This window comes from Pantherophis guttatus, chromosome 5 (genome assembly GCF_059756535.1).
Source record: "Pantherophis guttatus breed Tessera chromosome 5, ASM5975653v1, whole genome shotgun sequence".
NCBI lineage: Eukaryota > Metazoa > Chordata > Lepidosauria > Squamata > Colubridae > Pantherophis > Pantherophis guttatus.
In genome coordinates, this window is record NC_142067.1 from 12,228,685 (window position 1) to 12,253,292 (window position 24,608).

Genomic DNA, 24,608 nt, shown 5'->3' on the forward strand with positions numbered 1-24,608 from the left:
AACCCTGTGGGAGATTTCTCGGTATGCCACTCTTCCGAGACGAATGGCATTTGAAGGAAGAACAGGGGAAAAATGCCAGCACTGGAAATAAATGCCCAAAGTTGCAATTTGTGCACATGCTCCCACTGAACCTTTGACCCAGATAGCAAATGTTCTAGATTAGAAGGGAAAATAGAGGAACTAGAAATGGTCTTAACCCCCATGTAGCAATTAATCCAATTTAGTCAAGCCGACATCAACACACCTCATTATCTAAACCCTTTTCACTAGCAATCCTTCTGTGCTTTTAAGGTTTATGGCCTTCGGCAAATGCTGCTTAGTTAACCTTGTAAGTTTGATATTTATTTTGTGGGTCTTAAAGAAATGGGAAAGGGAAGGCTCGGTTTTCTTTTACTTCTTAAGGAACCCTGGGGAGCTGCGAAGTTTATTTTCCTCCCTCACCCCCATATCAGAAGGAAAAGGGGAAGGGAGGAAACTTAGCATAACATAAACCATAGTACTTCAAGGCAAGTGACACTTCAAAGTAATAAAACTGGAACATCCGTGCTGATTTATTCCTAGTTATAAAAATGAGAACAAGAACTTTTTTTAATCAGTATTTTTTTTTTCCTGGAGTTGCATGCTTTTTTTATGGAGGAATTTTTAGAGGATGAATAGAAATAAAAAACAGTTTGCACAGAACATTTATCTCTGGAATTTTTTTCATAGTGAAAGCAAGCAAATAATTGCAGAATAAGACTAGTCTTTTCTCTTTTTCCCCCCGGTTATTCAAATCTTGAGATGGGTAGCTGGATCATTAAAAGGTATGCTTGGCTGATAAACTCCTTCAGATGACTTAGAATTTGGAACCTACAAGTGGTCCTTCACTTAAAACCATTTGTTTAGTGATTGTTCCAAATTAAAAAGGTAAAGATAAAGGTTTCCCTTGCACATATGTGCTAGCCGTTCCCGACTCTAGGGATTGGTGCTCATCTCCGTTTCAAAGCCAAAGAGCCAGCGCTGTCCGAAGACATCTCCGTGGTCATGTGGCCAGCATGACTAAATGCCAAAGGCACACGGAATGCTGTTACCTTCCCACCAAAGTGGTCCCTATTTTTCTACTTGCATTTTTTAACGTGCTTTCGAACTGCTAGGTTGGCAGAAGCTGGGACATGTAACGGGAGCTCATCCTGTTATGCGGCACTAAGGATTCGAACCGCTGAACTACCAACCTTTCGATCGACAAGCTCAGTGTCTTAGCCACTGAGCCATTGCATCCCCTCTGTTCCAAGTTACAACAGCACTAAAATAAGGCATTTCCAACTGTTTTCCACTCATGACCATTGCAGCATCCCCGTGGTCATGTGGTGAAAATTTGGGTGCTTGGCAACTGTTCATATTTATGATGGTTGCAGTGTCCCAGGGTCATTTGGTCACCATTTGCGACCTTCTGACTCGCAAAGTCCATGGGGGAAGCTTACCAACTGTTAATAATTAACAGCCGTGGCAAGAATGGTCATAAAACGGCGCAAAATTCACTTAACTGTCTTGCTTAGCAACAGAAATTCTGGACTCAATTGTGGTCGTAAGTCAAGGACTATCTATTACGTTAGGAACATTCACGGATGGAGTCATTTTTCTTATTTAGAGTTCATTTTTTCCCCTTGGCAAATAGAAAGCTGTAGGATGGGAAATAACATGGCATTGTAAATGATTGCAATCTTTGTTTATTCATTGGGTAAATAGTGGGGAACTATAAGGAGGATACTAAAAACAACAACAATGCTAGTGTTTATTTGTTGTTGTTAGTTGTGAAGTCGTGTCCGACCCATCACAACCCCATGGACAACGTTCGTCCAAGCCTTCCTGTCCTCTACCATCCCCTGGAGTCCATTTAAGCTCACAGCGTTTATTAGTAACAGTTAAATATTATTACAATTTTCAGTATAGTACAGTAATAGTTTGCAAACTGCCCAATAAATTAAAGTTGCACACCTCTCTTTTTCACCCCATTTTCTTATTGGGAGATGAAAATTTATTGATTTATTTTTTTAAAAAAAATGAAACTACTGAAAACTGCACTGTCTCAAGTAGTAGGGCTAATATCGTACATACATGACGGCACGTGTTGTCAACGTCGTTAATCACCTGAACAATTTTTCAGAAGAACAGCGCCCTGCCGACTGGCACCATGGTTGGGTTATCCATCACACTCATAGTTTGTTTGACTAAGGTTCACTGAACAAAACATACGAACGCCATTGGGTTCATACAACATGCTGAGCCGAACACAGAGCCTGTCCATCATTCTGTCTTGTCCAGTCTACTCCAGCCTGGTGCTCTCCAGGTGTGCTCATTAGAAATTGGGGCATAATACAACACATCTGGGGGAAAAAGATGTTTCTATATCCAGTGGTTGACCTCGTGTTTTGGGAAACCCATGAGCAAGTGGAAAAGCAACAGCCTGAATGTCTTATTTACCTCGTTCCTCTCTTAATTCTTTCCTCTGATCCTAAAGGTTTCATTATTTGTTGATCTATTTGCAGGTAGTCCTCGACTTACAACCATGTGTTTAGTGACTGTTGGAAGCTAAAACAGCACTGAAAAAAGTGACTTAGGTTGATCATTTTTCAGAGTTACAACCATTGCAACAACCCCAAGGTCACATGATCAAAATGCAGGCACTTGGCAACTGGCAGGTGTTTATGACAGTTGCAGCGGAGGTGGTATTCAGCCGGTTCAGACCGGTTTGCCCGAATCAGTAGTGGAAATTGCGGGTTGGCCCACCCACCCACTCTGGCTCTATGCCATCCTATTTAGGCACGTTTTTGAGGCCGGGCACATGCGTGGAAGGCACGTGCACCAGCAAAGCGCATGCGTGGAAGGCCGGGCACATGCGTGCGTGCGCTCACATTTATGAACCGGTAGGGAAAGTAAGTGAATACCACCCCTGAGTTGCAGCATCCTGGGGTCATGTGATCACCAGTTATATATCCCTCCCATCTGGCTTCTGACAAACAAAATCAATGTGGAAATCCAGACTGGCTTAACGGCTGTATGATTCGCTGGCAAAATGGTCATAAAATGTGGCAACAATTCATTAAGCAACTACCTTGCTTAACCACAGAAATTTTGATCTCAATTGTACATTAAGGATGTCCCACCTTTTAAATTTGTTGTTTTGCTTAAGACTGCGAACCTACCTAATACTTCTTCCACCTGTTTTTCTCACAACAACTACCCCATGAGGTGGGAAAGTCACCCAGCCAGCTTTCATGGCTAACGCGGAACTAGAACCCAGTGGTGAAATCCAAATTTTTTTACTACTGGTTCTGTGGGCATGGCTTGGTGAGCGTGGTGTGGCTTGGTGGGTGTGGCAGTGGAAGGATACAGCAAAATCTCCATTTCCACCCACTCTGGGACCAGCCGGAGGTGGTATTTGCCAGTTCTCCGAACTACTCAAAATTTTTGCTACCGGTTCTCTGAACTAATCAAAATTTCCGCTACGGGTTCTCCAGAACCTGTCAGAACCTGCTGGATTTCACCCCTGCTAGAACCCCATGGTTGCCCAGTTTCTAACCTGTTGTCTTAAGCACTAACCAAACTGTCTTCCATATATACCTATAATTAGCTAACAACCATTGGCTTTAATTGGTTAACAACCATTAATAGTTTCTGCCATTTTGAAGTTGGAAATAGAAGAAAACTATTTTATCATTTACAAAAGAGGAAGATTGCAATTTTAAAAAATGAATTCTCCTATACTTAATTCTACATAAGAGTATGAAACTCAATCCATTCATATCAAATCAATTCAAACTGATTTTTTTTATTATGATCACTGGCCGTTATAAGTATAACCCACTCAATTTGAGGTTTTCATTGCCATCCTCCAAATGACCGTTTGCCACCAAAGATTGCCTATCCCTGTTCTAAAGTTAGAAAAGATAAGATACCCTGTTTTCCATTGCGCTGCTCCTCCAATCCATGGACGGGTAGCTTCTCCTAGTTGCTGGGCAGAACTGAGTGCTAAACCTTCCACTGTTAGGCCACGCCCACCTCAACCAATCAGCTTCAGTCTTTCTCACTCAGTTGCTGTGAGAACTTGGCAATTTGAGTGCTCTCTAATTAATTTACCTTCCTTGCTAATTGTTTTGTTATTTTAATTTATTATTTTCACATCTTTACTTTTACCAAGGAGCTGCCACGTGGGATTACTAATTTGCTGTGTGCCTTCGGCGTGCTTGGGGCTCCAAGCCGCCTGGCCTAGTCCCTTATCAATCGGGGCTGCAGCATACCGGATTCCGACCCGGCTGGGCGGATCCGCGCTTCCGTTGCCGCTGGCGAGGGGCTAGCCTTCCACTGAGGAGTTAGAGCTGCCCTCGCCTCAGCTCCGTCCTTCAAGCGGCTCCGGAGTGCCGGCCCTGTCATCGGGCGGCCTCCGATGTTGTGAATCAGCTGGCGAGCGCTTGGAACGAGCGGAGATAGCGCAGACAAGCGCTATTTGGCGGACTCCTCCTGCGCTGTTTTCTTCCGGCCTGCATCGAGGCACACATCGACCGGATTGTTGGGGTTCGTCTCCTGAAGTACCTCTCCCCATCGGATACAGCAAGTATTCAGCCCTTGTGACGGCCGCCATTTTGTTTCGGGACTCTGTCAGCGTGGTGGCCGCCATTTTGGAGAGACAAACTTTAAAAAAAAAAAAAAAAAAGAGGGCTTTGGAGGCTTCTGCCGGCTAGCGCCTGGGTGGCCTTTGGTTATTAACCACCCTTGCTGACTTTGGACCCTGAATTCTGACCAAGGCCTGGCAGCTTTACCCCTTCCTTGCCTGGCTTAGTGGGCCTTCTTTGTATTGGGGATTTGAGCTCAGCAGCTTCTGAGCCTAATTTGCCCCCTCCTCTACACATCTGGTTCTGCACGGTGGGCAAGTTTTCCTTGGGGAAAGCCTCCGTACTGCTCTATAGTGGACTTGGCCTACTATTTGCCCTCTTCTGCCTCATCAGCATGGCAGACTTTGCCTTATCTTCTGATTCAGAGGGCACCTGTGATTACCCTGCCACTCAAAATAAATCAGGCAGCAAGAAAGCTAAATCCAAGTCTCGCAAATCCAAGGCGACCTCTAGGCCCTCCACTACCAACAAGGCGGAGCAGAGGCGCCATGAAGCCTTAGAAAAGCAGTTTGAGAGGGCCCAGCTACAACAGGCCTCCCTGTCCAGACAAACTACTGCTTCTGAGGACAGGGCTGATCATTCTGGTAATTTGCAAACCGAATCTTCCACTGCAATCAGGCTCGCTGCTTCCAACTTGCAACGCTCCAAAGGAGTGTCAATGTCATTGCCAGATGTGTCCAGCCAATCTGATGCTCAATTGGGCCGTAGACGTGTGCCAGAGGCTTCCTTCACACCTACTGCGGCGGGGCTCCGCCCTGAGGTGCCTGACACTCCTGTGAGTTTTCACTCTGTGTTGTCAGATGCGCTAGCAAAGATCTTAGCTGCTGGCATACAACAGGAGGTGGCCCGGCCAGTTAACACCTGTCAACCTTCTTCAGCTCCGGCCCCTGTTGATGATGCAGTTCCGAGCACCAGTAGACAACGTCCTGTAGTATCTTCTTCTGAGGAGTCTGAGGAAGGAGAGATTTGTCCAGAGGATGTCGAATTCTCAGAGGATGAGGATCTCCCCCCCGAGAAGCCCTGCTTCACAAATTTGTTCAGACCTTCTGTCTTCAAATCTTTGCTTCATAAAGCCAAGGTCGCTACTAAGTTTGGTATTGCAGATGGGGCCGCTGAAAAGTCTTCTGATTCTCGACACCCACACGAAGCCCTATTCCACGTTTCTAAACAAGAGCAGGACGTGATTCCTTGTCCTCCCTTATTTTCCAATGTCATCACATCTGCCTTTGGCCAACCGGGCTCACTGACTGCTCCGAGTGGCCTGGACAAACGTCTTTATTCTGCTGAGTCACACCTGGAGGATCTCCTTGCCGTCCCTTCAGTGGACTCCCCAGTCGCTGCTTTGTCAACCTCTTCAATGCTGACTTCTGATGTGGTGGATGGCCTCAAGGCGGAGGACCGCAGAATGGAGATGGGGTTTCGTAAAGCGCACCAAGCTGTGGCCTGGGCCATCAAGGCAGCCACGGCCACGTCTTTTTTCAACAGGGCTTCTCTGATCTGGCTCCGCCAGCTGCAAGAGAGGTTGCCCCCCACCGATACCAGGCTGCACCAAGACATTAACAAACTTGTGGCAGCAACGGAATACTCCGCTGATGCCTCCTTGACGGCGACAAAATTTGCTTCTCGAGCCATGGCAGCAACTGTGACCAACAGGCGTCTTTTCTGGCTAAGAAATTGGCGCGCAGACAATAAGGCTAAATGGAAGTTGGCTTCGGCTCCATTTTCGGCCCCAGCACTATTTGGTCCCTGTCTGGAGCCAATCTTAATAGAAGATAAAGACAAGCGCAAAGTGCTACCGTCCTCCTTCCGTCGTGCAGAGCGGAGATATACGCCTTATACACAACGCCAGTCCTTTCGGTCCTCCTCGATGCCGAGCGGGCAATACTACCAACGCTCTTATTCACAGACATCTGACCGGACATCGGACAGACAGCCATTTCGTGACAGATCAAGAAATCAATACCAATCAAAGCGCCCCTTCAGAGGCTCCTCTTACCGTCCTCCACGCAGAGGAAAGTGACTCGTTGCTTCCAGGCCCTATCGGAGGTCGACTCCAGCACTTCTACCTCCAGTGGGACCTTGCGATGACCGACGCTTGGATCCGCACAACTATCCAGCACGGGCTTCGCCTCGAGTTCCACACACTACCACCCAACACATTTCGTCGCTGCCCCATCCCTCGGTGCAGAGCCCAGAGGGAGCTCATGGAAGCAGAGATCTCACACCTCCTCTCCATCAACGCCGTGGAGCCGGTGCCCCAAGGCCAGGAGAGAACTGGGTTCTACGCTACCTTGTTTCTGGTGCCGAAGTCATCGGGGGGCCACAGGGGCATCTTGAACCTGAAGCGCCTCAATCAATATATCTTGTATCGCAGGTTCAAGATGCACTCCCTCAGGACAGTTTTGGCATCTATCAGGCAGGGGGACTATCTTCAATCTGTAGACCTCCGCGAGGCATACCTGCATGTCCCTATCCACCCGTTGCATCGTCGCTACCTTCGCTTCGAATACAACAACATGCATCTTCAATACCGGGCGATGCCTTTCGGCCTGTCCTCGGCTCCCAGGACCTTCACGAAGTTGGTGACGGTAGTCGCGGCTTCCATCCGATCGAGCTCTGTACGTCTCAGCTGCTATCTCGACGATTTGCTAGTGATGTCAACGTCCCCGTCGCAGGCGAGCAAAGACATGGTTGTGGTCCTCCAGGCGTTCCAGAACCACGGTTTCTCTATCAACTGGCAAAAGAGCCATCTGACGCCTACGACTCGGCTCCAACACCTGGGCGCAGTGATCGATTCCCAGCTGGGTCAGGTGTTTCTCTCCCCAGATCGCGTTCGCGACATCAGGTCTATGGTGAGGCGAGTCCAGTCCCAGAGGAAAGTGTCGCTGCTCCTGCTAAATCAATTGTTGGGGAAGTTAATATCCTGCATCCATGTTGTTCCGTGGGCACGCAGACACTCCCGCCCACTTCAGTGGCTGTTGCTTCCATTCCAGAGAGAGAAACGCAGCTTGTCATCCCATCAGATTGTCTTAACCCCACAAGCTCGACTGTCACTCACGTGGTGGAGGTCCCCCGCACTGCAGAAAGGATGTGTCTTTCTCGAACCGAACCGAGTGGTTCTGGTTACCGATGCCAGCCTGTCGGGCTGGGGGGCCCATCTACAGAATGCAGTGATTCAAGGTCAGTGGTCTCCGGCGGAGCGGACGAACAGCATCAATTTGCTGGAGTTGAGAGCTGTTCGTCTCGCCTTGCGCCATTTTGTTCACACCTTGGAGGGACAACATGTGCTAGTCCGGATGGACAACGTCACCACCAAGGCACACATAAATCGGGAGGGAGGCACACGCTCCAGGTCCCTGATGATGGAGTCGGAGAGTTTGTTGGCGTGGGCGGAGAAGCACACAGCATCTCTGGTGGCGGACCACATCTCGGGGCAGGACAACATCATGGCGGACTGGCTGAGCAGGGAGCGTTTGGACCCTGCAGAGTGGTCTCTCAATCCTGCCCTCTTCGATCAAGTAGTACAGCAATTTGGCCGTCCTTTAGTGGACCTCTTCGCCAGGCCCCAGAACGCCAAACTAATGAGGTTCTACACGCGTTACCCTACCGTCGGTGCAGAAGGTTACGACGCTCTAAGCTGTCAATGGCCCACAGGGCTTCTCTATGCCTTCCCTCCCTTGCCACTGATTCCAAGACTGATTCGGAAGATGTTGTTGGAGAGGGCCGAGTTAATTCTGATAGCACCTCAGTGGCCTCGCCGGCCCTGGTATGCAGACCTAGTGGGATTGTCCGTGTCCCCTCCGTGGGTAATACCACTAGGGGAGGAGATGCTCAGCCAGGGGGCCATCTTCCATCCCGATCCAGGGTGGCTCCGATTGGCCGCTTGGCGCTTGAGCGGCTCCAGCTACAGAAGGACAGACTGTCTTCCGGCGTCATAAAGGTGATACAAGCGGCCAGGCGCCCTTCCACCACTAGGATTTATGAGTCTACGTGGCGTACATTTTCTTCCTGGTGTGTGGCCCATCACGTGGACCCGACCTCTGCAGATATCCCGGACGTTCTGGACTTCTTACATGATGGTTTGGCCAAAGGTCTTGCTCCTGCCACACTTCGTCGCCAAGTAGCCGCCTTGTCTACGGTCATTCAGTGCGAAGAACACCGTATTCTTTCACATAATCCTAGGATTAAGAGTTTCCTGCATGGGGCCTCCAACATCTCACCTCCGGTGGTACATAGATACCCATCCTGGGATCTTCCGTTAGTCCTTCAAGCGCTTACAGCATCACCATTTGAACCATTGGCTTCAGTGTCTCTAAAATTTTTGACACTTAAAGTCACCTTTCTTTTAGCCATTACGTCAGCTCGACGCGTATCAGAGCTCACTGCACTATCAGTCCACAAGGACCTTTGTATCTTTCATAGTGACAGAGTGATCCTGCGCTTGGATCCATCCTTCCTACCTAAGATAAACTCACGATTTCACCGCACTCAAGAGTTGGTGCTGCCTAACTTTTGTCCGAACCCTCGTCATCAGACTGAGTCCTTATGGCATACTTTAGATGTTAGACGAGCTCTCCGGCGTTATATCAAGCGTACTGAGTCTTTTAGACAGACTGAATCCTTGTTTGTGTCTTTCACACCTTCCTCAATGGGGAAGAAGGTCTCATCTACCACGATTGCCAGGTGGATTAAAGCGTGCATCACAATGGCCTACGACGTAAGGAAACGTCCCCGTCCGGCTAAGATCTACGCACATTCAACACGCAGTGCGGCCACATCTGCAGCTTGGTCTACAAATGCCTCAGTGTCTGAAATCTGTAGAGCAGCCTCATGGGCTTCTGACTCTTCCTTTATCCGGCACTACAAAATTGATCAGTACGCCTCGTCCGATGCAGCTTTTGGACGTAGAGTTTTACAACAAGTGGCCACGCCGCAGGCTGAGGTTTCCAGGCAGCCTCCCGCCCTGAGCTCCTGAACTTGGGTATATCCCCGTCCATGGATTGGAGGAGCAGCGCAATGGAAAACGGACGTTGTGTTCCTGAACGTCCATTTTCGGGGCGCTGCGACTCCAATCCATACCCACCCATTCGGCTTCCTGTTTCTGTTGTTTCTCTTGATTAAAATCTTGTTGGTTTTTTCATAGTTGGCCTGGTTCCTGCGCCTTCGTGAAGAAAGACTGAAGCTGATTGGTTGAGGTGGGCGTGGCCTAACAGTGGAAGGTTTAGCACTCAGTTCTGCCCAGCAACTAGGAGAAGCTACCCGTCCATGGATTGGAGTCGCAGCGCCCCGAAAATGGACGTTCAGGAACACAACGTCCGTTTCCCCGAAAATAAGACCCAACTGAAAAATAAGTCCTAGCATGACTTTATTATTCATATTCATATTTCTATTATTCATATTTCTATGCCGCCCACTCTCCGAGGACTCTGGGCGGCTTACACCAAAGACAGTATACTAAATAGCATATTGCCCCCAACAATCTGAGTCCTCATTTTACCCACCTCGGAAGGATAGAAGGCTGAGTCAACCTTGAGTCGGTGAGATTTGATCCGCTGATCTGCTGAACTAGCAGTCAGCTGAAGTAGCTGCAGTACTGCACCCTAACCACTGCACCACCTCAGCTCTAAGACTTTTCAGCATGCTCATAATATAAGCCCTACCGCCCAAAATAAGCCCCAGTTAAGATTGTCAGCCAGATGGGTGCATTTAGTAACGCACTCTCCTGCGCGAGCTGCACTGGCTCCCGGTGGTCTTCTGAGTGCGCTTCAAGGTTTTAGTTATCACCTTCAGAGCGCTCCATGGCTTAGGACCTGGTTATTTGCGGGACCGCCTGCTACCACCAATAGCCTCCCACCGACCAGTATGCTCCCATAGAGAGGGGCTCCTCCGGGTGCCGTCGGCCAAACAATGTCGACTGGCGGCCCCCAGGGGGAGAGCCTTCTCTGTGGGGGCACCTACTATCTGGAACGAGCTCCCCCCGGAGATACGGAGGATCCCGGATCTGCGTACCTTCCGTTGCGCGCTTAAGACGTTCCTATTTCATCAAGCCGGCCTGACCTAAATTTTCCTCTTTTTAAATGGGAATTTTAAATTTGGTTTTAAACTATTGGGGTTTTAAAATGGTTCAGCCAAGTTTATTTAATTTTGTTTTATCTCTATTTTAAATTTTGTATCTATATGTTTTATTTTATGGCTGTTCACCGCCCTGAGTCCTTCGGGAGTAGGGCGGTATACAAATTTAATAAAATACAAAAAAAAAAAAAAAAAGTACTATATTTTCCCCAAAATAAGACCTAACCAGAAAACAAGCCCTAATGCATCTTTTGGAGCAAAAATTAATATAAGACCCGGTCTTATTTTGGGGGAAACACAGTATTATATTATCCTCAAGCCTCCTTTGAAATATGGGCTATTTTGGCTGGGTTCATTCGTAACCTGTATGTATGCGTGCCCACAGAGCTCTCTCTGTGGGCACGCGTGCTGTCACCAGCTGTTCTTATGGTTTCCGGCATGCATATGCGCTGGCCAGCTGGTCTTCGTGCATGCTGGAGCGCCGGAAACCCGAAGACCAGCTGGCCAGGGTGCATGCATGCGCCGGCCACCTGGTCTTTGTGTTTCCAGCACATGCACGCATGCATGCTGGCCACCTGGTCTTCATGTGCGGGAAACCCGAAGACCAGCATGCGCACCGGCCACCTGGTCTTTGGGTTTCTGGCACTCCGGCATGTGCACATTCCAGTTTGGGCACTCGGTGCCGAAAAGGTTTGCCATCACTGACCTATACATACCCTATGACGGGGGTGTCAAAGTCAAGGCCTGCGGGCCGGATTCAGCCCACAGGGTGCTTATATCTGGCCCACGGGGCCAGCCTGAAAATAGCAAAGGACTGGCCCGCTGTGCCTGTGGCAGCCAAAATGGGTTGTGGGGGTGTGTGGGTTCCCCCGTATCCCATTTTCAGCCTGGACGGCCTCCTGTAACACTCTGCTGGCCAAACTGGGCTGCGCAGGGGGTGCCTGCAGCCCCCCCCATGCCCCATTTTGGCCGGCAGGGTGCTGAAGGGAGGCATCCAACCGGTCTCTCCCCCTCCAGCCGGTCCGCAGAGGAGAAGTACAATGCTGATTCGGCCCTTGAAGAAATCCAGTTTGACACCCCTGGCCTATGAGACATATCGTATTATGTTCCTTTCGACATAATATTGTGAAACCTTATTTGTAGCTTTGTAGCTTACTGCATTGTACCAGAGAATTATGCATGGACTGTGAAAAATTCACTGAAGCATATTGAAACCAGCACACCATATTGCCATGTTCAAAGCTTGTCTTCATCTCGGCCTAATGTTTTTACTAAAATAATATGTAAAGTACCTTGATTTTCTGAAAGAAAAACAGAATATAAATGAAGAAGGCTGAAACGGCTCTTTTTAGTTGTTCAGTCTGGCACGTTGATCCACTCCAGTTGGGAAATACATACAGGCCTGAATTTATAATCCGGTCGTTTAGTGACCGAAACCCTGATGGACCCCGAAAAAAAAAAAACACACCTTGAGACCCAGTTTCAAAGTTCATTGTCTGTCCCCCCACTGGTCACATGACTGAATTTTGGACATTCAGTGGCTGACCATATTTATGGCTGTTTGCAGCACCCCACAATCATGTGATTGATTTTTACCGTGTTTCCCCGAAAATAAGACCCTGTCTTAATTTTTTTTTTGAACCCTGAAATAAGTACTTGGCCTTATTGCCATGCTCTCAAAAGCTCGATTGGGCTTATTATCAGGGGATGTCTTATTTTGGGGAAAACAGGATAGCAATAGCACTTAGACTTATATACCACTTCACAATGTTTTACAGCCCTCTCTAAGCGGTTTACAAAGTCAGCCTATTGCCCCCCAACAGTCTGGGTCCTCATTTTACCCACCTCGGAAAGATGGAAGGCTGAGTCAACCTTGAGCCTGGTGAGATTCAAAATTATGACATTTTTTTTTTTTACTGGAAACCAATTCTTTTTTTCCGGTTTGTAGCAAAAATTGTCCCATAGAGAACAATGGGATTGCTTAATGACTGCTAGGTTGCTTAATGACTGTATTATTTGCTTAACAATTGCTGCATTTGCTTTAGGTCCAACATGCTCACTTTACGATGGGCACACATTCACTTAATGACCACTGCAAAAAAAAAAGATTGTAAAATTGAGTTTGGTCATGCAATAACCATGTTTACAGTCATCGTGACTTAACGACTGTAATTTCAGAGCTCAGTCATGGTTGTATGCAAGGATGGGTTCTACTTACCTTTACTACCGGTTCGCAACGGGATCGCGCATATGCGCCTTACTTCTGCGCATGCGCAGATCGCTTCTGATGACATCAGGGTCAGTGGGCGGAGCCTCCTGCCGGATTTACTACTGGTTCTATAGAACCGGTCCAAACCGGGGGCAACCCACCACTGGTTGTATGGACTAATATGATGGTCTAACTGTGTTTGTTTGTTAGAGGAAGCAAAACTAAAGGGGTGTTCAGAGATTGAAGATGTAGAATGCATGGCTATTCCATGCAAAAGACTAAATTCAGGTAATCCTCAACTTACAACAGTTGATTTAGTGACCGTTCGAAGTTACAACGGCACTAAAAAAAGTGACCAGTGATTGTTTTTCATACTTACGACCATTGCAAGCACCTGCATGATCACGGGATCAAAATTCGGATGCTTGGCAACGGGTTCGAATTTATGACGGTTGCAGTGTCCCGGGATCATGTGATCACCTTTTGCAACCTCCTGACAAACAAAAAATCAGTGGGAAAATCAGATTCACTTAACAACCACGTCACTAACTTGACGACTGCAGTGATTAACAACTGTTAATGGTTGTAAAATGGGACAAAATGAACTTAACTGGCTTACTTCGCAACATAAATTTTGGGCTCAGTTGTGGTCGTAAGTCATTGTTATTTTTTAAAATAATATGGATTTGTTATCGAAGCCAGCAGACTCACACCACATAGCCTTTTAATTTGTTCAGTTTTTTTTTTTTTCCTTTCCCTGGTTTAGTATTGTTGCCTTGAAAATAATTTAAACATAGACGGTTAATATTCATTAATTTAACCCCTGTGTGCCTTCCATAGCTTTCATCCATTAATGGCGTCTTCCTCCAGATGAGCGTTTTAAATTGACTTTATTCTTATGGAAATGTGATCTCCCATTAATCCAAGAAGATAGATTGGAGTCTGGTGTAAACTCAGCTGTTCTGTCAGTGAATTTGCTGAATGTTTTCTATTTTTATTTTATTGCTGATGGGTCAAATTGTATGCTGTCCTCCCCCATCTCTTACAGTGGTAAAAGAATGTGATAAGAAACAAGTATGTGTGTGTGTGTGTGTGTGTGTGTATGTATGTATGTATGTATGTATGTATGTATGTATGTATGTATGTATGTTTTTCTCAGTTGTAAACCAGCAATGTAAAAATGTGTTTCTCCCCACTCTGTGGACCGTATTTTTTGTTTTAATACTCGTACAAAAAGAAAGAAAAGATGAAATGTGCACCGATGAGACATTCATTAAATCCGAACAGAGAAGGTGTACTTAAGGTTGACACCTAGGTGACTTTTGATAATAATATAGGCTGTTTGGCTTTTCCATTACACGAAAAGACGCAGTGGGGTTGTTGGCCCGAGGTGTGAACCCAGTTTGCACAACAAAGTGTGCATTTTGGAAAACCAAATGCAGATCTAGAGACTGGATTTGCTGATTTCCTATGCTTCAAAGAGGCTGTCGTGTGTCTATGTGTATTAATCTTTGATTTTGAAACAGCTTGATACATTTATGTCTCTCTCTCTCTCTGTATGTTTTATTTCATGAACTTCAATTCTGCTGTTCACCCAGCATCATCAAAATGTCATCAATTCTGCTGTTCACCCAGCATCATCAAAATGCCATCAAAGCAAACCATATGATAAAAATGATAATAATAAAAAGCAATGGTTCCCATTTAAAGAACAGTACTCATATTTGTCTGCTTTTTCTTCTTGGGTCCTTTTGGACATGCCAGTTGGTGATGCAAGGGGAGAGAAAAGATTTTAGGATCGGGATTCTTGCATTTCTGTTAATTGTTAGATTTGGAAATTTCAAGTCTATCATGATGTTCCATTCCAATATTTTATTAAACAGGTAGGTGAGATCCTGGGGAAGATGGAGATAAAAATAGCACTTAGGCTTATATACCGCTTTACTGTGCCTTCAGCCCTCTCTAAGTGGTTTACAGAGTCAGCGTATTGTGCCCAACAATCTGGATCCCCATTTTACTGACCTCAGAAGGATGGAAGACTGAGTCAACCTTGGGCCGGTCAGGTTTGAAAGAATCAAACTTCTGGCAATGTGAGCAAAGTTAGCCTGCAATATTGCATTGTAACCACTGTGCTCCAGATAGAGTTTTATCAGTTCTATATGTTGGTTGAGAAATGTCTTATCTTTTAATAAATCATCTTCAAGAGCTCATTGCACTTTCAAATAATCTTGGAATTCTTTAAAAAAATGTCCAATGTAAAAAAAAAACATAGCTTCCAGGAGTGTCCTGGAATCTCAGATAACCATAAAACATGGCCTGATGTTAAATGGGGAAAGAAGTACAAATTCTTCAATATTGTACGTCCATATAAACCAACACTCTGAGAGATTCATGCGGATAGGTAGAATGGATATGCAGAGTACATTTTAGATCATAGAGTAACATTAAATAATTTTTATATCTGTCATGAGGTTCCTCCTTAATGGAAGAAGAAGAGCCTGGAGTCTAGGATGTGATTAAGAGCTTACGTTAGGAGTAAAGGCTGAAACAGATCCAAATCCTACAGTATCTATAGTCTTCCTTTGCAGCTCCAGTCTCTCATCCTGTTCCATAGCTTCTGAGTGTGAATAAGATCAATGACATTGAATAGAGACATAGAAAGATGACGTTCTACTCCTAAACCCTTAGTAGGCTTCCAAAAATTCTTGAAGACATAGTTCTTCAAGAACTATGTCTTGAAGCATTTGAGGATGATGAGATTACCCTGTCCCCATTTGGTGTCACCATTCAGATGTTGTTGTTTCGACTATTATGAGTTGGTTTTAGTGGGAGTTTTTCTTCTTCTTGATATAAGAAGAATGGTTTGGAAGTTAATAGCATGCAAGTCATTATAGCTAAACGTTGGAGACCAATTGTCCCAATCTGGAGGAGGAGTCAAGTGGGAAATTAGTCTGGAATCATTTACGTAAACAAAGAAGGGCAAGGTCTGACCATTCCCTGAATGCCTTTGAGCCTTAGAAAGTTTTTAGTCTGGAAGGATTCCTGTGAAATAGGCATAGAACAATAAAGTTGCCTGTTTGAACTTTCCAAATGTGAGTTTATTCTTGCCTGACAGTGAGTGAGTGTGTGAGTGAATAAGTAAGTAAATACAGAAGTAAATAGAGGTCAGATTACTAGTTTGGGTTCCCTGGAAAGCTAATTTCCTTGGGAGTCGGATTCATAAATCGCACAGTTCCTGGAAGTTCATAAGATGGTATCAGAGGCCAAGACAATTACTAGAGGTGATTTTTCATTCTGTCTTATCTTGGGCCCTTGGAGTTCAACTAACACCAATATTTGCGAGAAGAAAGCCAAGCTCAGAGAACATCAAAAGCCACAGCAGTTCAACCCTGAGCTGCTTATAGTCTCCACTGTAGCATCTTAATTTGTGCATTACCACTTGGAACTTTAACTGTGTCTCTAGATATCTTGACCTTTATCTGAATCATGGGCTATGTTTTGAGTTTTAGTTTTTAGTTCAACATAACCAAAGTTAAGTAAGGTAAAAGAAAGTCAAGTAAAATAAGTAAAACTAGAACGAAACACAGTTTTAGTTCAACATAACTATCATGGAATCATAAAGTTGGAAGGTATTTTGAAGGTCATCTGGTCCAACCCACGTCTTTTACTCCATAATATGGCTTTGGATGAATTTTTGGAAGTAGTACCTCTGTTCTACTAGTGCATAGTTGTGACTATCTGATTGTTTATTCCCTGCAACTCTGGGTGGACTGATCAGTGAAGACATAGCTGAATCCTAGAAATAGTTGTCTCTATTGAAAGGGGGCCAGTGTAGTTAATTGATAACATTGTTTGTTTGTTTTGATGAAAACTTCTGAAAAGTTTAGAAGAACTTGAGAGCGGGCAGAATTAAACCTGAGGGAAAGAGTTGTTTATAGATGCATATATCTATAGAGCAGGGGTGTCAACTCTGGAGGGCCGCATCAGGTTTGTGTTTGACCTTGGGGGGTGGGGGGGGCGTGGCCAGGGTGGGCGTGGCCAGGGTGGGCGTGGCCAGCTCGACATCACTCGTGTCTGGGGTACCGGCGGCCCTCCAGAGCTCCATTTTTGCTGCCAGAGGCACTGCGGGCCGATCCTTCGCTGTTTCCAAGGCGGCCCTGCAGCCAGATCTAACCATCCCGATGGCTGGATCCTCCCGCCCCCCCCTCCCCCCCGGGCCTTGAGTTTCACACTCCTGCTATAGAGCAAAGAAGAAAAGGGGGAATCAATTTGTAATATTGTTCTAAAAGCCTGAAGTAAGATTATGAATTTACGAGCTGATCTAGAGAGAGTAGGATTCTGGGATGGTGTGAGATCATTTGAGCATTTATGTTTCAAAGCCGAGTCCATTTCCATTGAAATTTTCTGCCGAATTTGTAGCCAGAGAAATATGGGGCAGGGGATAACATTTCTCTGAATGTTATCAGGAGGAAAAGAAATTCTCCCACAGTTTTTTTAAGAGCAAGACTTGATGTTAGCACTCAAAGAAACAACACTTCTGAAAAATTCCCACAGGAGGCAGCTTTCTAAAGAAACTACTCTTTCGTGAAATTAAAGAACTGGTAGGGGAAAAAAATTAAAGAGGAATATTTTTTCCTTGGCATCAAGTCAGGTCTCTGAGCAAACGCTTCCCAATATGTTGGTTAAGATATTCCGGTTTGTTTTCAGAGGGCCTAAATCTCATCTTTTACATATTCTGGATTTTCACCCAGAGTTACCGCAAATAAAGTAGTCCTTGATTTACAATCAAATTTGAACCAAATTTTTCTGTTCTTAAGCAAGGCATTTGTTAAATTGTTGCATCCCATTTTACAATGGGTTTTTTTCCCCTCCGTTGTTAAATGAATCATTGCACTTGTTAAGTGATTCATGCGGCTGTTAAGTGAATCTGGCTCCCTTGATTGACGTTGCTTGGTGGAAACTAACTGGGAAAGTTTCAAATGGTGATCACATATGATCACCAGGACAACTGTCATGAGTACATGTCCATTGCCAAGCACCCAGATTTTGATCATGTGAGTGTGGGGATGCTGCAATGGTCATAAGCGTGAAGTCTGATCATAACTCTCTTTTTTCAGTGCCATTGTAACTTCATGCAATCACTAAATGTACAGTTGAACGTTGATGACTGCCTGTAGTTGCGATTCAGAAGAAGATGCCATCCCTTACAAAAAGTAACCATACGAGTAAAGTTTGCCCAAAGGGACCTGGTGGAATTCAAACAATCTCTAAATAATCTATTTCAGGGGTGTCAAACTCGATTTCATTGAGGACCGCATTAGGGTTGTGTTTGACCTCAGGGAGGTGATGTGTATGTGGCCTGCTCGATGTCACTCGTGTTAGGGGCACATGGTGGCCCGAGCACTCTGCCAGTGAAAATGGGCTCCCGAGCTCCGTTTTGGCTGCAGTGGCCTCCTGCAACCCTCTGCCAATGAAAATGGAGCTTGGGTGTTCCTGAGCTCTGTTTTTGCTGGCATAGGCACTGCGGGCTGGTCCTTTCCTCCTTCCAGGGTGATCCCACAGGCCAGATCTAAACATCCCTTGGGCCGGATCCGGCCCCCAGGCCTTGAGTTTGACACTCCTGGTCTATTTCATCAAGGCCAGCACTGTTAACTTAAACAATGAGTACTCGGAATTAGATTGTGTAGAACTGACCAACAAGATGAATTAGGAGATAATGAGGCTGAGCCGGAAGGAGGGGTCAAACATGTCATCAGTCTCGAGTCCCTTGGTGCCCACAAAAGATCTAAATCCAGCCTATCTTGAATTCCATTGATTTATCTACCGCCAATTTGCGTTGACCATTAGTAGTTCAGATTCTTGTTTAGAGGTAGCATGAAATAAACCAGTATTCATTTTGGACCAAACTCTTGTTCCCAATTTCTTGCACCTGATCATACAGGTGGTCCTCGATTTAGCAAATTTCTGTTGCTAAGCGAGAGAGTTGTTAAATCAGTTTTGCCCCATTTTACGATCTTTCTTGCCACAGTGGTTAAGTAAAACACTGTAATCGTTAAGTTAGTAACTTGGTAACTCTGCTTGTCAGAAGGTCACAAAAACTAATCACAGGACCCTGTTATAAATATGAAACAGTTGCCAAGAATCCAAATTTTGATCCCATGATCATGGGGATGCTGCAATGGTTGTAAGTGTGAAAACAGTCATAAATCAATTTTTTAGTGTGGTTGTAACTTCGCGTGGGCACTAGACGAATGGTTGTAATTTGAGGACTATATGTACTGTAGTATTGTTCCTGTTTACTGCCGTTACTGTTGTTGAATCATCAGTCTTCCTTTTCCCACAGTGGAAACTGAGGTAGCGCTCTTGGCAATTGGAGATGGTTTTATTGCAACTGTGATGTTTATGTGTGCGTGTGTTGCCTCTCTGTGTGTGTTTTGCTTAATTCAGGGATGCTAAAACACAGTTTATTTTTAAATCAATCGTTGCACTGAGCAGTCAGCAAAGCACAGCGCTAATTGGGTCCAGTGGAATTCCCGTCCCCTTGGGCTCGCGGCCGCTTCATTGAACCGAGCACCAGATTAGGAGATGCAGGCAAAAGAGGGTAAAGCAAACCCATGCCAAGGAAGATGCCTCCTCAACCTGAAGTGCACGTTAACAGGGAAAGCTTCAGTCGGTAATAATGAGTAAAATGAAGGAAGGCGGTGTTTCTGCCTCCTCCTTTCCTCCCGGTACAAGTTCGTAAAACCCTTTTATCCTTTTTTCAGGCGTTTATTCAAACACGAGGAGCGATTTTTTTTTTAAACATCAAAAGGAAGACGCAAACAAAAGAATCCTTGGAAATTTGCACAATGCAGGCTTCAAGGTGACTCTTTCTTGCAAACTCCTACTACCCTGGGGTTTGAATTTTCTCCGGGTTTGAATTGGATCCACTACACAAGGGTAGAAACTGGGAGGGCAAGAGGAGGAGGGGAAGAAAGGAAAGTACACAATCAGGATCAGAACAATCTTTGCAATACTCTCCCTTCTCCCCTTGTTCCCATCCCCCAAATCCACCCTTCTGTCCATTAGTTCACAACCCCCCTCCCTGCCCCCAGACGGTTCTTATCCCCATCTTTTCCTTCGCGGGAATCCCGGAGACCAGCCGTGTCAAACTTGAAGAAGTCCCTGGGTTGCCTTGCATACTTGGAACAAAAAACCAAAAAAAAAAAAAAAAGGAGACTTACTTTGTGATTATCGTTTCATCTCAGCCCTCCTCCTTGCTTTTCTCCTCTCTCCCTCCTTCTCTATTTATAACCTAACGCTTTGCAGGGTGGGGTGGGGGGAGAAAACGGAGGCCGGGCCATTCCGTTTTTTGCTTTCCTTGGTTACCGTGGCAGCATGCACATCTCTTTGCCTGCCGAAGAATGAAGGAAAACTAGGAGCAGTTTCTGTTTCTGGCTGTTGCTTTTGAGATGACGGAGAGAGAAGAGTCTGGGAAGATCGGCCTCTCAGGGCAAGAGGAACCGGCTGAGTTTAGAAGGCTTTTTGCTTACTTGTGACTTATGTGAGAGCTCCGAGGTGAGAGTTTGTCCAAATCTCCCGTTCCCCCTCTTGCAAAAGTCTACGGGCATTGTTCTGTGGCTGGTGTTTGCTTGTTGTAGATTTTGCTCAGGGGAGGAAGTGAAAGTATGCCGAGGGTGGGGTAGATATGCATATAGGGGCCTTGGATTCTGATCAGGTTAAACAACCAAGTTGATTAAGACATTGTACAGATGGAAGTTGTCCATAACTAAGTCAAAGAGGTTCATAAGTGGCTTCCCTCCTCCCTAATGATGAACAGTGAAGGAGACGTGTCTCTGCTTGATCACAATCCCAAGCCACATGGACCTGTGTTTCTTCACAGGTAGTATCATTGCGTAATAAGATCACAGACAGGGCTGTGTTAGAGAGCAGATACTGCTCCTTGAATTCTTACGATTTCAAAGAAAACAAAGTATGAAGAAGACCAGACCGTTTCCAACTTCTCTGAGGTAAAGTTTGCTACCCTCCACATTCTTATGGTTTCAAAGAAAACAAAGTATGAAGAAGACCAGACCGTTTCCATCTTCTCTGAGGTAAAGTTTGATGTCCTCCACATATCCTGCAAGGTAAGATCTCACCTTGCTTCCGCAGGATGAAGTTTCAGAATTTACCCTGTACAACGTATACAAACCATGTGTGGTGGATGCTTCTCAGTTTCCACAGAGCTGTGAGAACTTGGCAAGACGTTAGCACTGGTTCGCTTGGTCTTGTGGTGCCTCTTTCAAGGGTTCCTACAGTAACCCTGTGTGGCCTTGAATTTCAAGAGTATGAGTCTTGGTATGTTTATTGATAAGAGGAATCTCCCAACAGATTCATTTATACTCAGGTGAATGGAACACTCCACAGGCGCACCATTCATGTGCCAAAAAAACATGAATGGAATATTTGAAAGTTCTGCACATGTAGTTTCTACTTTGGCATTTTCATAGAAATTAGGTTTTTTTTTTTTCCCCATTTCATGGCATTCTTAATGGAACACTAATGTGATTTCTAGTCCTATCAAGCTTTTCCCTAATCTTCCTGCCAAGTCATTTTACTTCTTCCTCTCTTTTTTAAAAAAATAAATTAAAAAAAAATGTTGGAAGGACATTATGAAGTTTGGGATTCTGTCCATCAGCAGAATAATTCTCCCAAACCAAAACAAGACAGGAGCAGATTTAATTCAAAATTGAGCTGCATACAATTAAGGCTTATAGAGAGAAAGAAAAAAAAATCCAGAATAATTTCCCCAGTGCATCTCTATGAGAAGAGCATTTAGGCAGTGCTTGAAAATTGCTGACTCCTCCTGTTTGAGATCACAGTGCTTTTCTTTCTCTGTCATGTGATTCACATGGAGTTACTTTTAAGGAAGTGGAATTCTGAAAACCAGAGCTTTCATCTTAAAGATGCTTTCTTGGTTTTTCCTTGAGGAACAAGAAGATGTTCATCAGTTGTGACTGGATCCATCAAATAGTCGTTGTCGTCTTCTCCTTCTTCTTCTTCTTCTTCTTCTTCTTCTTCTTCTTCTTCTTCTTCTTCTTCTTCTTCTTCTTCTTCTTCTTCTTCTTCTTCTTCTTCTTCTTCTTCTTCTTCTTCTTCTTCTTCTTCTTCTTCTTCTCCTCCTCCTCCTCCTCCTCCTCCTCCTCCTCCTTCTCCTCCTCCTCCTCCTTCTCCTCCTCCTCCTCCTCCTCCTCCTCCTCCTCCTCTTCCTCCTCCCCCTCCCCTCCCTCTCACAACAGTCCAGTTGCCTTTTGGAAAACAATAACACATTTGCGACAGCTGCGACCTGGATGACTGAGAATCTCCATAAACCAGAGCTATCATCCTTTCCATAACTTGTTTAAATTTGTATCTGAACATTAAATTTGCAATGGGTGATGCATTTGGGACGGTACAGGTTCATGCATCATTTCCTTTACTGGTAGTTCTCAACTTACAATCCTTGGTTTGGTGACTTTCAGAAACCAACCCAACAGCCTTAGAGAACGAATCTCCACCGACAAGCGCAATTTTCTTATCAAAGTAACGTGGGAAGAAATATCCATCTGGTTCAGTTCCAAGCTCGGAGAAAGACACTGGAAACATGGAGGCTGATTGGAAAGATGGTTTAATGACGAAGCAGAAGCACATGGGTTCTGGGCAGCTGACCACATGGAGTTGAGAGTAGAGGGCTTTTATACCTTCTCTTGGGCTTTGCACTTGAACTTCCTGTTCCTGTGCAAGAACATGTGTTCTATTGGCTGTTATCAGACTCCCATGGGGCCATGTACAAATCCTAGGAGTTTGTCTGAGCTACGGTTTGGTTGATGTTTGGTCTGCTGATGCAACGAAGGGGCTTGTTCGGCAATTTCTATTGTGTCTGAGGGCTAACCCTATCTTTGTTCAGACCTTGCTGCAGAGAATTTGCTTATAAATAGAGGTATCTATCTCTTAAGTGCTGACATCTGCTGAGGGCTATTAAGGAAGGTGGGGACTGCTTTCCAAGTGCATGTTTCTCCATTTCTCATCCAGGGAAATATAATATTCTGCCTTTTAAATACTTCTCAAAATATTTCATTCCTTTAGGAGAGGGATGGGTGCTAACTTTCTACAGTAGTTTGAGTAATGTCATAAATATGAATCAGTTGCCAAGTGTCTGGATTTTGATTACATGCCCATGGGGATGCTACAGTGGTCGTAAGTGTGAAAAAGATCATAAGTCAGTTTTTTTCAGCGCCGTTGTAACTTTGAACCAGTCACTAAACGGATTGTTGTAAAGCAAGGACTACCTGTATAACGTGGTTGGGAGATATGTGCAAACATCCTCTTTTTCATTGCACATCTGCCTCACTAGTACTCTGCACTCTCCCTGACTTTTCACTCCTTTTAAGTTAAGATTAATTCAAAGGGAAATTAAATCCAAGGAGAAAATTGATTGATTGATTGATTGATTGATTGATTGATTGTTATATGCAATGTTATATGCCACCCTTCTCCGGAGACTCAGGGCGGCTTACAATGCTTTAAGCAATAGCCTTCATACTTTTTTATACCTGCTTAGTAGGGCTTTTGGCCCCCCCTAAGTGGTGTTCTTTTTTATACAAAGTCTGCTTATTGCCCCCACAATCCGGGTCCTCATTTTACCTACCTCGGAAGGATGGAAGGCTGAGTCAACCTTGAGCCTGGTGAGATTTGAACTCGCAGTAATTGCAGGCAGCTGGCAGCTAAGTGCTAATTAACAGCACTTTAGTCTGCTGCGCCACCAAGGCTCTTATGCAGTTAGAAGACTTTTTTTCAGGTAGTGAACAGGATTGGCCAGAAAGGCTGCAAACTGAGCTGATTGAGTACAGTTGGGACAGAAAAACTACTAACGAAAAACTATTAACTTTTTCAAGAGGGAAAAAAATGTTTAAAAATACTCCCAGAAGAAATTTAAAAGCATCGTGGTTTGTTGACCGTTATCTGTGATGCATCCTGAATACTGAATACAGACCTGGTCTGTTTATGACATTCCTGGGAATTTAAAGAAGAGCAAGGACCTAACTTAACTGGTCACCTCTTGTTCCAATGCCAGGGAAGTTAAACCCAGGAAACCCCTTCTCCCCCCTCCCCCGGGCCAAATAATTATTGAGAAAAATTGGCTGGAAAACAAGATGGACGATGGGAGTAATAGCCAACAGCAGTAGTGCATGAAACTCTTTAGGAAATCGATTATAATTTTGTGGCTGCCTCTTCTCGCCTTTCCCTCCCCTTGCTTTCATTCTATATTTCCCCCCCCTTTCTTTTCCCATCTACCACCCCCACACCCCCCAAATAAATGAATAAATCAGGATTCAGCACCACCACCATGGAAATGACAAAGAGGAGGAGAAGTGATTCTTAAAAAGAAAAAAAGAAAAAGAAAAAAAAAACCCAGGCTTACCACCCAAAGGAGAGAAAAAATACAGGGCTCACTTGTTTGAAAGCGATTAGCATTTGAATGAAGTCCCCCCCACATGATGTGTTGGTTAAGGTGGCCTTGCAGAACAAGGAGGAGAGAAGAGGGGGAAGGGAGCCTGGGACAGTTGATCCTTTGCAAAGTTTGCAGGACATTGAGGCTCTTGACATGGGCACATCCTTTCTCCTGCAAATTGCAGCTAGTGTAGCTTCTGCACATTATC

At 45.1% G+C, this 24,608-nt stretch overlaps 1 protein-coding gene across 11 annotated transcripts in view; it reads left to right on the forward strand.

Moving 5' to 3' along the window:
• The window catches only part of FAT3 (FAT atypical cadherin 3), a 626,029-nt gene that overhangs the window by 122,653 nt on the left and 478,768 nt on the right, over positions 1-24,608 (forward strand). The window contains exon 1 of one of the 11 annotated variants that reach the window (XM_087894587.1): positions 20,402-20,487. The exons of the other annotated variants lie outside the window; for them this stretch is intronic. The gene's annotated coding sequence lies outside the window, so the exon portion shown is untranslated. Of the gene's footprint in view, positions 1-20,401; positions 20,488-24,608 lie in introns of those variants that run through there. 11 annotated transcript variants of the gene reach the window in all.